Source organism: Cetorhinus maximus, chromosome 16 (genome assembly GCF_964194155.1).
Source record: "Cetorhinus maximus chromosome 16, sCetMax3.hap1.1, whole genome shotgun sequence".
NCBI lineage: Eukaryota > Metazoa > Chordata > Chondrichthyes > Lamniformes > Cetorhinidae > Cetorhinus > Cetorhinus maximus.
The window spans coordinates 57457977-57472744 of record NC_135894.1 but is presented as its reverse complement, the minus strand read 5'-3'; the positions used below and the strand labels follow the sequence as shown (position 1 = coordinate 57472744).

At 41.7% G+C, this 14768-nt stretch overlaps 1 protein-coding gene and 1 pseudogene across 6 annotated transcripts in view; both read left to right on the top strand.

The window, feature by feature from the left end:
* dmd (dystrophin) overlaps positions 1–14768 on the top strand; it is a 1945510-nt gene that overhangs the window by 1809010 nt on the left and 121732 nt on the right. The window lies entirely within an intron of this gene.
* On the top strand, positions 14324–14455 carry LOC144692072 (U4 spliceosomal RNA; annotated as a pseudogene).

The window sequence follows — 14768 nt, the reverse complement described above, 5'->3', positions numbered from 1 at the left end:
ATTCAAGCAAAATTTGGCATACACCTGTGACTGCACTTGTAATGTAAAAGGCCATTTTGTCTTGGTTATTGCAAGTGAACAGTGGATTCACATGCTGATTTGGTCAAAACTAAACTGTTACCAAAGTTTGAACTCCTGAACTTTGAATTGCCCCAGACAGAGCCCAGTTTGTGGTCATGCGGCTCCACACCCACATCCCATGTTACAATCGAGTCCCTCTCATTCAACTATTTTTGCCCTACCTGCCAAAGCAGAGGGAAGTAGGGGAAAGAATACAGCCAAGAATATGTAACCAAATTAAGTTTATTCTGACCATATGAACTGGCAGCTGAGAGCACTGTAAAGGAGGGTAAATGTGTAACTAATATTGATCTTCTGTTTATGCAACTTAGTAGCATAGTAACATTACAAACAGCGCCACTTAGCTCCTCAATCCTGCTCCACTATTCAGTTAGACTGTGGAGAACCTCAACTCCATTTTCCTACCTTTGCTCCATGTCCCTTGATACCTGCAGCTAACAAAAATCTATCCATCTCAGCCTGGCAATTGCTCTAATTGTCCTACCAGCCACAACCACTTGAAGGAGAGAGTTCCTAATATCTGTGCCTTTGGCGCGAAAAAGTTTTGTTGCTGCCCCATTTCTACACTTGACTTCACTTTGAATTGCATGCCTTCTCCCCTCCCCCACACTCCCCCAGTAACTTTCAATTTAGAATACAACAAGGATTCCAAAATAATGGTATTAGTAAAGTGAGGTTTCAGTGGTATCACACATCCAATAGGGAAGGATGTCAAACAATTCATAAAATATATGCAGAAACAATATTGGGGGTTATGGGCAGAAATCTGCTTTGGGACTTCATTTCCACAGCCTTGAAGAATGATTTTATATTCTAATCACAGAAAAGGCAAGGAGACACTACAATGATTACCTGAGAGATTGAATGAATTTTTATTAAACATTAATAAATTTAAATGTTAATAACTTTAAACCTTTATGAAAAGAGTCAGTTTGCGGATAACATTTCACTGACTTGTGAATAGAAATGGGATGGCTGCTCTGGACGAACGCCAGGTTTTCATTGTTCTGTCAGCAAAAAATAATTTTCAATGAATTTTTGTCACTGACAAATTACAAAATTGAGAAATGTTGAATAATGGGAAAGAAATGCACCATACTCAAAATGTCACTGTGCTCACAAGATTTTCTTGTTTAAATTAATAAACCAAATTAACACCTAAATAATCATGAAAATCCAATTCAAAACAAATTATATTTTTATATTCAATTTCTAACTGTGTATTTTTAGAACTATTTGCCAAATATGCTGAAGTGCGATAACAAGGACAAGGGTATGCCTCACTGTAACAGAACTGTGAAATCAGTGACTCCGTCAGCTTACTGGATGAATGCACCTTAAGGCACGGGCCCTAATTCGCACAGACAAGAATGTCCCAGGTTTTATTCCCAGTCTGTACCGAATGAGCTGCTATCAATTGGAGCAGCAGCTGGAGTATTACAATTGGGCATCAGCAGCCCTGCATTAGGAGTGGATTCCTGTTCCTGATCACTATTCTTGCTGGGTGTCTTGAGAGTCTGGATGCCTGGTGATGGCAGAATTGGGCTCTGTGATGATGCCCCCTCACAAATGAATCACCTTCCTGACACTCACCTACTCACACAAAATGCAGAATAGTCACTTTAGCAAGGCATTGGAGGGCAACCAGCACCAGAGGAACTGCATCTAGCAAGGGGTTCACACCTGCAGAAGGGGAGTAAAGAAAACAGGTGAAGTACCTGACAGCTGCCAGTGCCTGATGATGTCCCCCTGGCTAAACAAATTGGGAACCTAAGATATAGTTCAAGGCCATTTCTGATATTGGAGTGACAGTCCACAGCAGGTGCCGAGTATGCTGCAGTCCATTTTCTCGGATGAACAGTCACCAAACCAATGATCTTTAAAGAGACTACTTACTAACAGTGAAAAGGTAAATAATAAAATCCTTCACTAACTTGAATGTAGAATTAAGCTTAATACTGCCACATTAAAAGTGTGGGTTGCTGGTGGTTCGCCATTATCATCTTTCCTCTATCCTTCCAGGTTTCCTCCTTTACCCCTACCAAGCTCCCTCTTCCCTAACCCTCCCGATCTCCAATCCTGCTCCTTCTAGACTCATGGTGGGTGTAGTGCCAGGATTCGCACCAGTATTGTAAACAGTGTTGTATTCACGATTAACACCTCTTGGGACCTGATGGGCATTCCCAGCGTGCTGGTCATGCCCTGATGACAGAGAGGACAAATTTCATGCGGTTCGCTTGCTGAACAGCTTCAGTATGGCAATTCATGGTTAGCCAACATCTTCAGGAGAGGGAGAAATTACGACCATAAATCTTTTTGTGTGCATAATTCAAACCTATTTGTAACTTATAACTTCCTTGTGCCAAGAAGAATTATATATATTCCACAGAAACTTGCTATGAACAATTCAGCTGACCGGCCTTTACTAGCGACTGAGTGTAGCCTAGCAACAGTGGCCAGCACTAAAGCTGCATCAGCCTGACTGGGCGTTCGAGAAGAAATTATCCTGACAGATTTTCTTTTTTTTTAAATAATTAAAATCTTATCTTTAGAAATGGAATTAATTGCTAAATACAGTCAGCAGAATGTGCATTTTACACTGCGTTTGCACAATATGTACCTTGTTTTATCGTAAACAAGCCTGTTATGTGATGGCATTCAATTCCATGTATCTTCTCAGTGTTTAGAAACCACAAGGCCAAGTTTCTTTTGTGGGCCAGGTGGTGTTGAAATCCCAGCTTGATGTATGTGCACTGCAGAAAATTTCAGGAATTTTGCATTGGGTATCACTGCGAACCTGATGTCATTTTCTAATGCAACTGCCTTCCTGATCCTTAGTTTCTGGAGCTGAGAATCCTTTTCCTGATTGAATTAATATCTTTGAGCTATTTGGATTACCATTTCCACTGTATAACCATCACAGGTTGGCAAAAGAAAATTCAACAAAAGGCTGAAGTAGTTTTGCTCTGTTCTTAAGAGTTGAGCTTTGAATAGCTTTTCTAGTAAATAATAGTAAATAAAGCAGTGCATATATCTAAAGCAGCTGTTTATGGGCTGATGACCCAGTTAGTGCTCCTGGTAAAAAGCAGCACTCACATGGACCACTGGTCAGGAAATTGTATGCCCACAGACCTTGGTTTTCCATCATTTAATGAAACAGAAATGAACAAATGAAGGCTGTTGATTCTGTGACCAGTGTTCCTTTTGAGTGCTTTTCACCAGGAATTGGGGAATCAGCTCTCTGAAACTTAAACAGATCATATGGAAAAAGAGGATAGTATGCCTAAATTATTATCTCACAGTATTTTATTTTACAAAACACCTAGTGTCAAGGCAATGGCTCTTGATGCAATGCAGTCCATGGTCATTCCAATTGTCTTCCTCCAATATCTCATCCAAGAATAAATTCTTAATATGTAAGTTTAGACAAGAGAGTATTAATAAGCTATTCAGCAGTGGGCATCATCCCAACAAATTCTAATTTCGTCTGTCATCCAAATACACACATGTACTTTCCTGCAATGGTCATTGAATTGTGATCAGGAGCTGGAGTGTTGACTGAATCTCATCCTCCCTGCTCAGGGGCATTGAAGATAATAGAAGCCTGTCTTCTGCTTCCTGGTGAGATCAACTTGTTCAGCTGAAAACTAAATCTGCGACCTCCTGATCTGTTCAGCTTCATTTATGCACTGCCTTTACCAGTTGAGCTGTGAGGGCAGCTCATCAGTGCTCTCATACACACATCTGCTTAACCTTGTCAATATCAAACTATAAGACGTAGGAGCAGAAGTAGGCCATTTGGCCCATCGAGTCTGCTCCACCATTCATTGAGATCATGGCTGATCTGATAATCCTCAACTCCACTTTCCTGCCTTGTCCCCATACCCCTTGATTTCCTTACTGATTAAAAATCTGTCTATCTCAGCCTTGAAGATACTTAACAACCCAGCCTCTACAGCCTTCTGCGGTAAAGAATTCCACAGATTCACTACCCTCTGAGAGAAGAAATTCCTCCTGATCTCTGTTTTAAATGGGCATCCTCTTACTCTGAGATTATGCCATCTGGTTCTAGATTCTCCCACAAGGGGAAACAACCTCTCAGCATCTACCCTGTCAAGCCCCTTAAGAATCTTATATGTTTCAATAAGATCACCTCTCATTCTTCTAAACTCCAATGAGTAGAGGCCCAGCCTACTCAACCTCTCCTCATAAGAAAATCCCTCCTTACCCGGGATCAACCTAGTGAACCTTCTCTGGACTGCCACCAATGCCAGTATATCTTTCCTTAGATAAGGGGACCAAAATTGTTCACAGTATTCCAGGTGTGGTCTAACTAGTGCCTTATATAGTTTTGGCAACACTTCCCTATTTTTATACTCCATTCCTTTTGAAATAAAGGCTAACATTCCATTTGCCTTCCCTATTACCTGTTGAACTTGTATGTTAGCTTTTTGGGATTCATGCATGAGGATCCCCAAAACCCTCTGTGCTGCAGTCTTCTGCAGTCGTTCTCCATTTAAATAATATTACTCTATTTTAAAACAGATTTGTGCTGAGAACCTCTTTCTCCCACTGTGAATTGCCTATTTCCCTGTTCTGAAGGCTGTGACTTGCTGGTGTGCTTAGTTCGATGGCTGCCAGCCACCTCCAGTAACTCCCCCAAGTACCCATTCTTCACGTGTGAGTCTACGTGCAGATGACGCAAAGATTGGCTGAGTAGTGGATAGTGTAGAGGATAGCCGTAATCTCCAAAACGATATAGATGGGTTGGTGGAGTGGGCGGTAAAGTGGCAGATGGATTTTAACATAGAGAAGTGTGAGGTCATACATTTAGGGAGGTTAAACAGTTACAGGGATTACAAAATAAATGTGAATATACTAAGAGGGGTAGATGAAGTGAGAGATCTTGGTGTACAAGTACACAGGTCCCTGAAGGCAGCAGTTCAGGTAAACAAGGTTGTAAAGAAAGCATATGGAATGCTCTCCTTCATTGGCAGAGGTATAGAATATAAAAGTAAGGATATAATGTTGGAATTGTATAAAACACTGGTGAGGCCACAACTGGAGTATTGTGTGCAGTTCTGGTCACCACATTACAGGAAGGATGTAATAGCTCTGGAGAGAGCGCAGAGGAGGTTTACAAGAATGTTGCCCGGGTTAGAAAATTGCAGCTACGAGGAGAGATTGGATAGGTTGGGGTTATTTTTCTTGGAACAAAGAAGGCTGAGAGGTGACTTGATTGAGGTGTATAAAATTATGAGGGGAATAGATAGTGTGGACAGGATAAAATTGTTTCCCTTGTTGGAGAATTCTAGAACCAGGGGACATAGATTCAAGATAAATGGCAGAAGGTGTAGGGGGTACATGAGGAAGAACTTTTTTACGCAGAGGGTAGTGGGCGACTGGAATTCGCTGCCCAAGTTGGTGGTAGAGGCAGAAACTCTAAACTCTTTTAAAAAGTACCTGGATCTGCACCTTAAGCGATGTAAGCTGCAGGGCTATGGGCCGGGTGCAGGAAGGTGGGATCCTTCTGTGCTGTAACTTTTCTATGGTTCTATAGTTCTATGTGCCACACAACTTGCATTTATATAGTCCCTGTTATATTAACAATATCCCAAGGAACCTTGCAGAAGAACAACAGCTTTTGAGTACTGCAAGAATTCAGAGAGATGACTGAAAGTGTAGTCAAAAAGATAGGTTTTAATGAGGTGCAGGGAATGGAAACAAGGCAAAGGGATTTTGAGGAAGAGTGTTCCAGACAGTAGGGTCGAAATGTTTGAAAACTCTATCATCAATGATCAATGAGGAGATGCACAGTTGCCCAAATTGAAAGAGCAAAAAGTACAGGCTGGGTTATCAACCTGGTACAGGTTACAGGGAAAAGATAATGTGCAGCAACAGATTGATTTGAAAATTTAAGGATAAAAGTTTTGAACTTTACATGATGGTAACATAGAACTTATGAAAATGGCAAGGGCTGGTCTGATGTGCAAGCGGATTGTGACATTGGATGTAAGCAGTGTAATGATGGATTCATTGAGGTATGTGTAGGGTGGATATTGGGAGACAATGGAAGAAAGTTTTGGAGAAGTTAAATGTGTAAGTGATAAAGGTGTTTCAACACAGGTAAGGTAATGTTGCAGAAGTGGAAGTACACTGCCATTTTGATAGGGTACAGAGCTTCAAGCACACCTCAAGCTTGACCTGGGCACTAAGGACATGCATTGTCTTCTTCAGATATGTGGATAATTTTGTGATGAAGCATCATTTTTCAAATGGGAATGTCCCCATTCAGCGGTTTGTTTAGAATCAGAGGATGAAAGAGCTAAGCTATCACTCTAAGATGCCTAGAGATGTTGTTCGACTTGGCTGTTTAATGAAACTAAGGTCCTTGCGGGGAGGTGCACTAGTGTAGTTTAGCAGGTGCAGGACTTTAAACTAACTTGGGGGATGGGCACCAGCATCCGGAAGTAGAAAAGAGGAATAATGTGCATAAAGTGAGAGTGTTGCGCAGTACTAGAGAAGGGAATAGTACCATAGAAAGGAGCAGACTAAGAAGGACTGTGAGAAATTTGACAAAGACAGTTTACAATGCATGTATGTAAATGCACAAAGTGTGGTAAATAAGGGTGATGAGTTACAAGCAGAAATAGCCAAGTGGGAATATGATGTAGTAGCAATAATAGAAATATGGCTTAAAACTGTTGAGAACTGGATGCTTAATAGTCAAGGATATAAAGTGCTTAGAAAAGGTAGGGAAGGAAATAAGGGAGGTTAGGTGACATTACTGATTAGGGAAGACACTGTAGTGTTGAAAAGAGATGTTATCAAGGGGACAAAGAGAGAATCCATTTGATTAGAAATGAGAAAAAATGAGATCATGCTACTGGGGGTTTTCTATAGGGCTGCAAATAATGAGAGATAAAGGGGCAAATCTGCAGGGAAATCACAAAGTTCTATAGAGTGGTACTGGGGCTTTAATTCCCTCGATATAGATTGGGATAGTGTTAGAATAAAGGTTGAGGAGGGGGAGGAATTTATGAACTGTGTCCAGGAGAACCTCCCAGACCAGTATGTTCTCAGTCCAAATAGAAAGGAGGCATTGCAAGCTCTGGTGCTGTTGAATGAGTTGGGCCAAATGGACCAAGTGTCTGTGGGGGAACACTTGGATAAGAGTGATCATTGTCTAGAGTCATGGAGGTCTACAGTACAGATAAAGACCCGTCGAGTCTGCACGGGTCAAACAAGAACCTAACTATTCTAATCCCATTTTCCAGCACTAGGCCCATAGCCTTGTATGCCATGGCATCGCAAGTGCACATCCAAATACTTCTTAAATGTTGTGAAGGTTTCTGCCTCTATCACCCTTTCAGACAGTGACTTCCAGATTCCCACCACCCTCTGGGTGAAAAAATTCTTCCTCACATCCCCTCTAAACCTCCTGCCCCTTACCTTAAATCTTTGCCCTTCCTGTTTACCCTATCTATGCCCCTCATAATTTTATACACCTCAATCATGTCCCCCCTCAATCTCCTCTGTTCCAGAGAAAATAACCCCAGTCTATCCAATCTCTCCTCATAACTAAAACTCTCCAGCCCAGGCAACATCCTGGTAAATCTCCTCTGCACTCTCTCTAGTGTAATCACATCCTTCCTATAATGCGGATTTCAGAACTGCACGCAATACTCTAGCTGTGGCCTAACCAGTTCTGTTGAAGGGTCATGAGGACTCGAAACGTCAACTGTACTCTTCTCCGCCGATGCTGCCAGACCTGCTGAGTTTTTCCAGGTATTTTTTATTTTTTAGCATTTTATACAGTTCCAGCATAACCTCCCGGCTCTTATATTCTATGCCTCGGCTAATAAAGGCAAGTATCCCATATGCCTTCTTAACCACCTTATCTACCAGTCCCGCTGCCTTAAAGTATCGGTGGACATGCACACCAAGGTCCCTCTGATCCTCGGTCTTCCCAGGGTCCTACCATTCATCATGTATTCCTGTGCCTTGTTTGTCCCTGCCCAAATCGCACTTATCAGGATTAAATTACATTTGCCACTGATCAGTTCATCTGACCAGCCCGTCTATATCCTCCTGTAATCTAAGGCTATCCTCCTCACTTTTTACCACCCCACCAATTTTTGTGTATTATAAGGTTTAAACTACTAATGCATAAGAGCAAAGAACAATCTAAAATAGAAAGTCTAAACTGGAAGAGGACTAATTTCAAGATTGTGAGAAGGGATCTAGCCAGGGTAAAATGAAACCACAGACTGACAGATGGAACAATGAGTGATCTTTAAGGAGGAGATACTTCAGGGACAGGCTAGCAATATTCCAGTAAAGGTGGTAGGTAGGGATTGATGTTGTCTATATTTTAAGAAAATGTTTGATAAAGTATAACATAAAAGGCTGGTTAGCAAAATTGAGCTAATGGAATAGGAGGATCAGTGCGCATTTGGATAAAAATTTGGCTTAAGGACACAAAGTATCCAGAGTTGGTAAATGGTTATTTTTCAGACTGGAGGATGGTAGACAGTGGTGCTCCCCAAGGGTCAGTGCTAGGATTACTGTTTTATATAAATGACTTAGATATTGGAATAAAAAGTAAAATTTCAAAATTTGTTGATAATATCAAGCTTGGAGGAGTGGCAAACAGTGAGGATGATACTAATTGACTGCAAAGGACATAGGCTGGCAGAATGGACAGGCAAGTGACAGATGGAATTTAATATGAGAAAATGTGAAATAATGCATTTTGCCAGAAAGGAGGCAATATAGACTTGAAGGCACAATTCTAAAGAGTGTGCAGGGATAGAAAGACCTGGGATGCATATGTATTGGTCTTTGAAGGCTTCTGGACATATTGAGAGATAGTGAGCAAATGAAATGGGATCTTGGTCTTCATAAATAAGGGATTGACTATAAAAGAAAGGAAGTTATGCTGAACCTTTATAAAGCTCTGGTTAGATCACGACTAGAGTATTGTGTCCAATTCTGGTTGCCACATAATAGGAAAGATGTGAGGGTCCTTGAGAGGGTGTAAAGGAGATTTACAACAATTATTACATGGATGGGGGATTTTAGCTACAAGTTTAAGTTGAAGAAGCTGGGGTTGTTCTCCAAGGAGCAAAGGAGATTGAGATGAGATTTGATAGGAGTGTACAAGATTATGACAGATTTGGATAATGTAGGCAAGGAAAATGTGTTCGCATGAGTTAATGGTACAAGGACTAGGGGACACAGATGTAAAGTTTTTGATAAGAAATGCATGGGGGAGGCGAGGAAGATTTTTTTTTCTGCAGCGATTGCTAATGACTTGTAACTCACTGCCCAGGAGGGTGGTGGAAGCAGAGATGATCAATAATTTCAAAAGGAGATTGGATAGGCACTTGTAGGAAATAAACTTGCAGGGCTATGGGAATAGAACTGGCTGGTTTGCTCTACAGAGCACGGACTCGATGGGGCAAATGGCTATCTTCTGTACCATAAATGACTCTATGATTCTTGAGAAGATTGAACTGCTCAATGTTCACGAAGCAATGAGTTCATGTAAATCTCAACATATTCCATTTTTTAGTCTAGAAAAAATGTCAGCAATGACGTTTATGTCTTTTACAAGTTAGAAATATGCATCGTACTGGGGAAGCAATAATTTTCCTACCAGTTTTTGAAAGGAGCAGGTCTTCTTTTGCATGAGCATCAATTAAATATTAAATGGACTGAATCCCACCACTGAGTTTAGTGGCTGCTGAGCCACTTTCCACATTCACGTTGTTAATGTACCTTTGAGTCATAAAATCTCCTTTGTCTTAACTTCTTAAATATTTATTTTCACCCTGATCAAAAAAGATTTATAAGAGAATTTTTTCGTAAGTATAACTGCCATGAAGTTCTTACATACTTGAAAGAATTTACTTAGGGAGGGGGAGAAATAAACTTTTTCACTTGTAGCTGGAATTCTGAGGTTGAATTGATGCATTTGTTCTATCTGACCTTCATTGGCTCAGATTACTATCTTGAAATCTAGCTTGAAGTCCCTCCAAATCTGTCTCCAGACTCGTTCGCAACCCAAGCCAATCATGTAGACTATTCCACATGTGTTGCAACTAAAGAATATTTACAATATTTGTATGTCAGCTGTGGCTAAGTTGGCAGCACTCTCACCTCTGAAAGTTGTGGGTTCAAGCCCCACTCCAGGACTGAAACACAAAAGTCAAAGTTGATCCTCCAGTGCAGTACTTAGGGAGTACTTCATTGTCCGAGGCATCATCTTTCAGATTAGCTGTTAACTGAGGGCTCATCTGCCCTCTCAGGTTTGCGTAGAAGATCCCACGGCACTATTTTGAAGAAGAGCCGGGGAGTTATCCTTGGTGATCTGGCCAATATTTATCCCACAGTCAACATCACAAAAAAAAGATCATCTGGTTATTGTCATTAACATTGCTGTTTGTAGGAGTATGATGTGCACAAATTAGCTGCCACATTTCCTACATTAAAACAGTGACTACACTTCAAAACTTCATTGGCTGTAAAGCGCTTTGGGACATCCGGTGGCCACAGAAGACACCATGTATATGAAAGTCTTTTTAAAATTACATTTTGGCAGTGATCTTACATTTTCTGATAAAAGTTGTCGGCATTGGCTCAGGGATAGTATTCTTGCCTCTCAGTCAGAAAGTAGTGGGTTCAAGCTTCACTTCAGAGTCTCGAGCACATAATCTAGCTTGACACTTCAGAACAGTACAAAGGAGCCGCATTGTCAAAAGTGCCTACTCAATTGGATATAAAAGATCCCCATTCAAAGAGAACAGAAATCCTCCTGGTATCCTGACCAATATTTATCCTTCAACTCACACCACGAAAACAGATTTTATGGTTTTCTTCTCATTGATGTTTGTGCATCCCTGCTGTGTTTAATTAGCTGCAGCATTTTGCTGAAATTACAACAGGACAATACAAGCATACTTCGAAAATAGTTCATTGGCTGTGAAGCACTTTGGGATGTCCTGAGGACATGAAAGAAACTATATAAATGCAAGTTATTTCTTTAAATGCCTGATCACTTTACATTCAACAACAAAGATTTGGTAGATGTTTGAAACAGAATTAACCTGTCACATTTGTTTCTTCACAAAATAATGAACATCAATTGGTGCTTCCTAATAACATGATACTTGGAGCAATCCAAATTTCACAATCACTGTGACTGTCACCTCTGTGGAAAACTTCCATTCTTTTGAATGTTGACAGCTATCAGGTGTGTGTAGTTAATATAATTATTTTAACAGTAGTGTCTAGAAACTTGAGGCCATCTAAAATTCTGCTGCCATATCCTAACTTGCACCAAATCCCATTTACCCATCAGCCCTGTGCTCACTGACCTACATTGGCTCTTGGTCTAGCAATGCCTTATTTTTAAAATTCTCATCCATGTTTTAAAACCCCTCCATGGCTTCACTCCTTCCTATCTTTGTAATCGCCTCCAACGCTACAACCCCCTGAGGTATCTGCGCTTCTCTAATTCTGGCCCCTTGCACATCTCTGGTTTACATCACCCTATCCTTGCTTGCTGTGTCTTCAGATGTCTAAGCCCTAAACTCTGGTATCTCTGTGTAAACCTCTCTACTTCTTTCTTTTCTTTCAAGATGCTCCTTAAAATCAAGCCCTTTGATCAAGCTTTTGGTCATCGGTTCTAGTGTCTCCTTATGTGCCTTGTTATCAAATTTCGTTTGATCACACGCCTGTGAAGCACATTGGGACAGTTTACTTTGTTATAGGCCCAGTACAAATGCAAGTTGTTGTTCTTGATGTTGTCCACTCTCCATTTCTACATAATAATCTTTATCAAAAGTAATCAAGTAAGCCTCAAAGTGCATCAGTAGGACAAGTGTCCTGTCATTCATTGTCATGAAAGCTAACAATAATTTCAACCAAATAAATTATGGATGTACCAGCCCATTAAAAGTATGAAGAAAATTGTACAAAAAAAATCAAAAATATTATGGACATATTAGGGTCATTGAAATTTGTGCCAACAATATCATTCTAAATAATTGTACCTTCCAGTATTATTACAACAGGCATTGTACAACTAAGGATAATAAATAAATTTTCAATAAAATCTCAATTCTGCAGTCTGAACCTTGCAGTATTAAACAACACGAAGTAGGCCCTTGGCCGGGATTTTCCGTGCCCGCCGGCATTGGGCGTGTTTGGTAGCAAGAGCAGACAATATGACGCGATCGGTTTCATGGCAGCGTGAAAACAGTTTGTGATTGTCTGCTCAGTCCGCCAATGGCGGGCCACATTTTCTGCCGTCAGATATCAGGAACCTTTGTGATACATCAGCATATTATTATTAGGCCAGCCCACTGGCTTCAACCACCCCTGCTGGATCGTCCACCCACCGCTGACATGTTTTACAACAGCACATAAGCGACGTGCACCTGGTGGACTGCACTCCGCTCAGGACTTCAAGGTTTGTTTGCCTACCTTCCTTCGGTCAGCACTCACAGTCATCAGCGCCATGCTTCACAGACAACACCAAATTACTTTTAGGGGGGCTCACAGGTAGGCCTCTGCCTACCAGATCAGCCTATGTTGGTGGCTTTTCAATGACTGTAGGACTAGGACTTGCTTGGGGAAGGGAGAGAAGTGGCCTCAGGCAAAGGGAGAGGCTGCAGGGCGAGGACTGTACTGGGGAAGGAGGGTATCCCAGGGCGTGTGTCGGAGCACATGTTGATCTGTGCAAGTGGCCTCAAGATGGCGAGTGCTGAGGAGGCAGTCTCCACAGGAGGGGAAGCCAGATGGACATGTAAGGTTATGTATGTGAGAATGGGTGGTGATGACCCTTGAGCTGGCAGTGAGTGAGATGCCAGTGAATGTGTGATGGGCTTGAGTGTGTGAGTTTAGAGTGATGAGATGGTTGCCATACCTTGGCTGCATGGATGAAATCATTCATCCTCTATTTGTATTGGATGGCCAACCTCTTCTGTGCAGCATTGGCATTGACCACCGCTGCCACCGCCTGCCATGCTGGATTGGTGATGCCGCTGCCCATCCTGCAGCCAGAGCAGGGGTAGAGGACGTCATGGCGGGCCTCCATGGCATCCAAATGGCATTCTAGTCTCGCGTCATTAAATCTGGGGGCTGCAGTCTTTTTGCCTTTCGTGGACATCTTCCCTGCAGTAGTCGTGGGCAGGAAGCACTGAGATGTGTGCACGTGGCTGGACTTCAAATATGAGGCCCGGCATGATGAAGCGATGAGGTGATGGTGTGGCGCAAGAATGAGAGCCCACCCACCATGGAAACGGCATGTTTCCCAGGAATGTATAAGGAATATGGCGGGTTTGAAATGAAACGGCGTGAAATCCTGCAATCACGGTTGGTGGGTGAAATGTTGTTTTACCCACCACTACCACACTTGGTGCAAATCTGGGATGATTTTGCCCCTTGCTTCTTGAGAAGGGTGCTGGTGTCATTTTACCTACTGATTAATTATTGATGTTTTCTTGAATGATTTTGAAAAACATCATGAAGTAGAAATAAACAGATATATTTGGCAGGTATATGGGGAAAAAAGGTGAGAAGTGGGGTTAACTTGATAGCTCTTTCAAAAAATCCACCCCATACACGATGGGACAAATGGTCTCCTTCTGTGTTGGATGATTCCAGGATCAGTAAACAGGAAGAACAGGTTAACATTTTTCTTCTGGACACTTCACCAGCAGTGTAAGTTAAAGATAAGAAAGCATCTTTAATGGGGCTAAACTAAATAAAACAGAGAGAACAAAAGGTAAGAGTATGAAGAATTGTGATTTCTATCACGGAAGGGAGCTAATCGGTTAAATGGCCAGCAAGAGTTTTTGATATGTTGGAAAGCAATGAACTGTGACAGCTGATATACAAAGATCATCTCGGTGAGGCAATGAGAAACCATTCAAAGAGCATAAGGTAATAGAAAGATGCCCAAAAGGGACAGAACTGTAAATGAAGGAAATACTAAATGAAAATAGAAAATATCAGACATGAGAGCAAGTCCTCCAGATTTCAGCAAAAAACTGCAGATGCTGGAAATCCAAAACAAAAACAAAAATACCTGTAAAAACTCAGCAGGTCTGACAGCATCTGCGGAGAGGAACACAGTTAACGTTTCGAGTCCGAATGACTCTTCCTCCAGATTTCAGTCAGGACAACACTTCAGGTGTAGATCCACACTCAAAGTATATTTGGGGGCAAAAAAGGCCTACAGTATCGTAGCCGATGAGGTTTAACCAAGGCACGATTATTGCTTATTGAAAACTTTTCCCAATAACCCGCTATGATAGCTTGAAATATAGCCAGCAATGGCAATTTTTGGTAGTCTCTACAGAGTCTGAAAAAAAAATAGTCTTTTCGTTACCTCGCAGTGGCAGCACGTTGCCCTGTTTGATGGAGGAGGCTGGCTTGACATTTCCCCCTGCTCGCTGCTGTTGCTGGTGATTTCCAATGGCCCTTCTGTTAGCCATCTCACTGCTGCTCACTCCCGCTCACAGGAGAATAGCTCTCAACATCAATGCGCGCTGGTCGGTGGAAAGAATTATCTAATAATTAACCAACCGCCTTTCCCTACAGAGGGTAGTATACCTGCCACATATACCCCGCAGCCCCTGCATTCAAGAAAATGGAGAAATTGGCTGTTGGTCTGA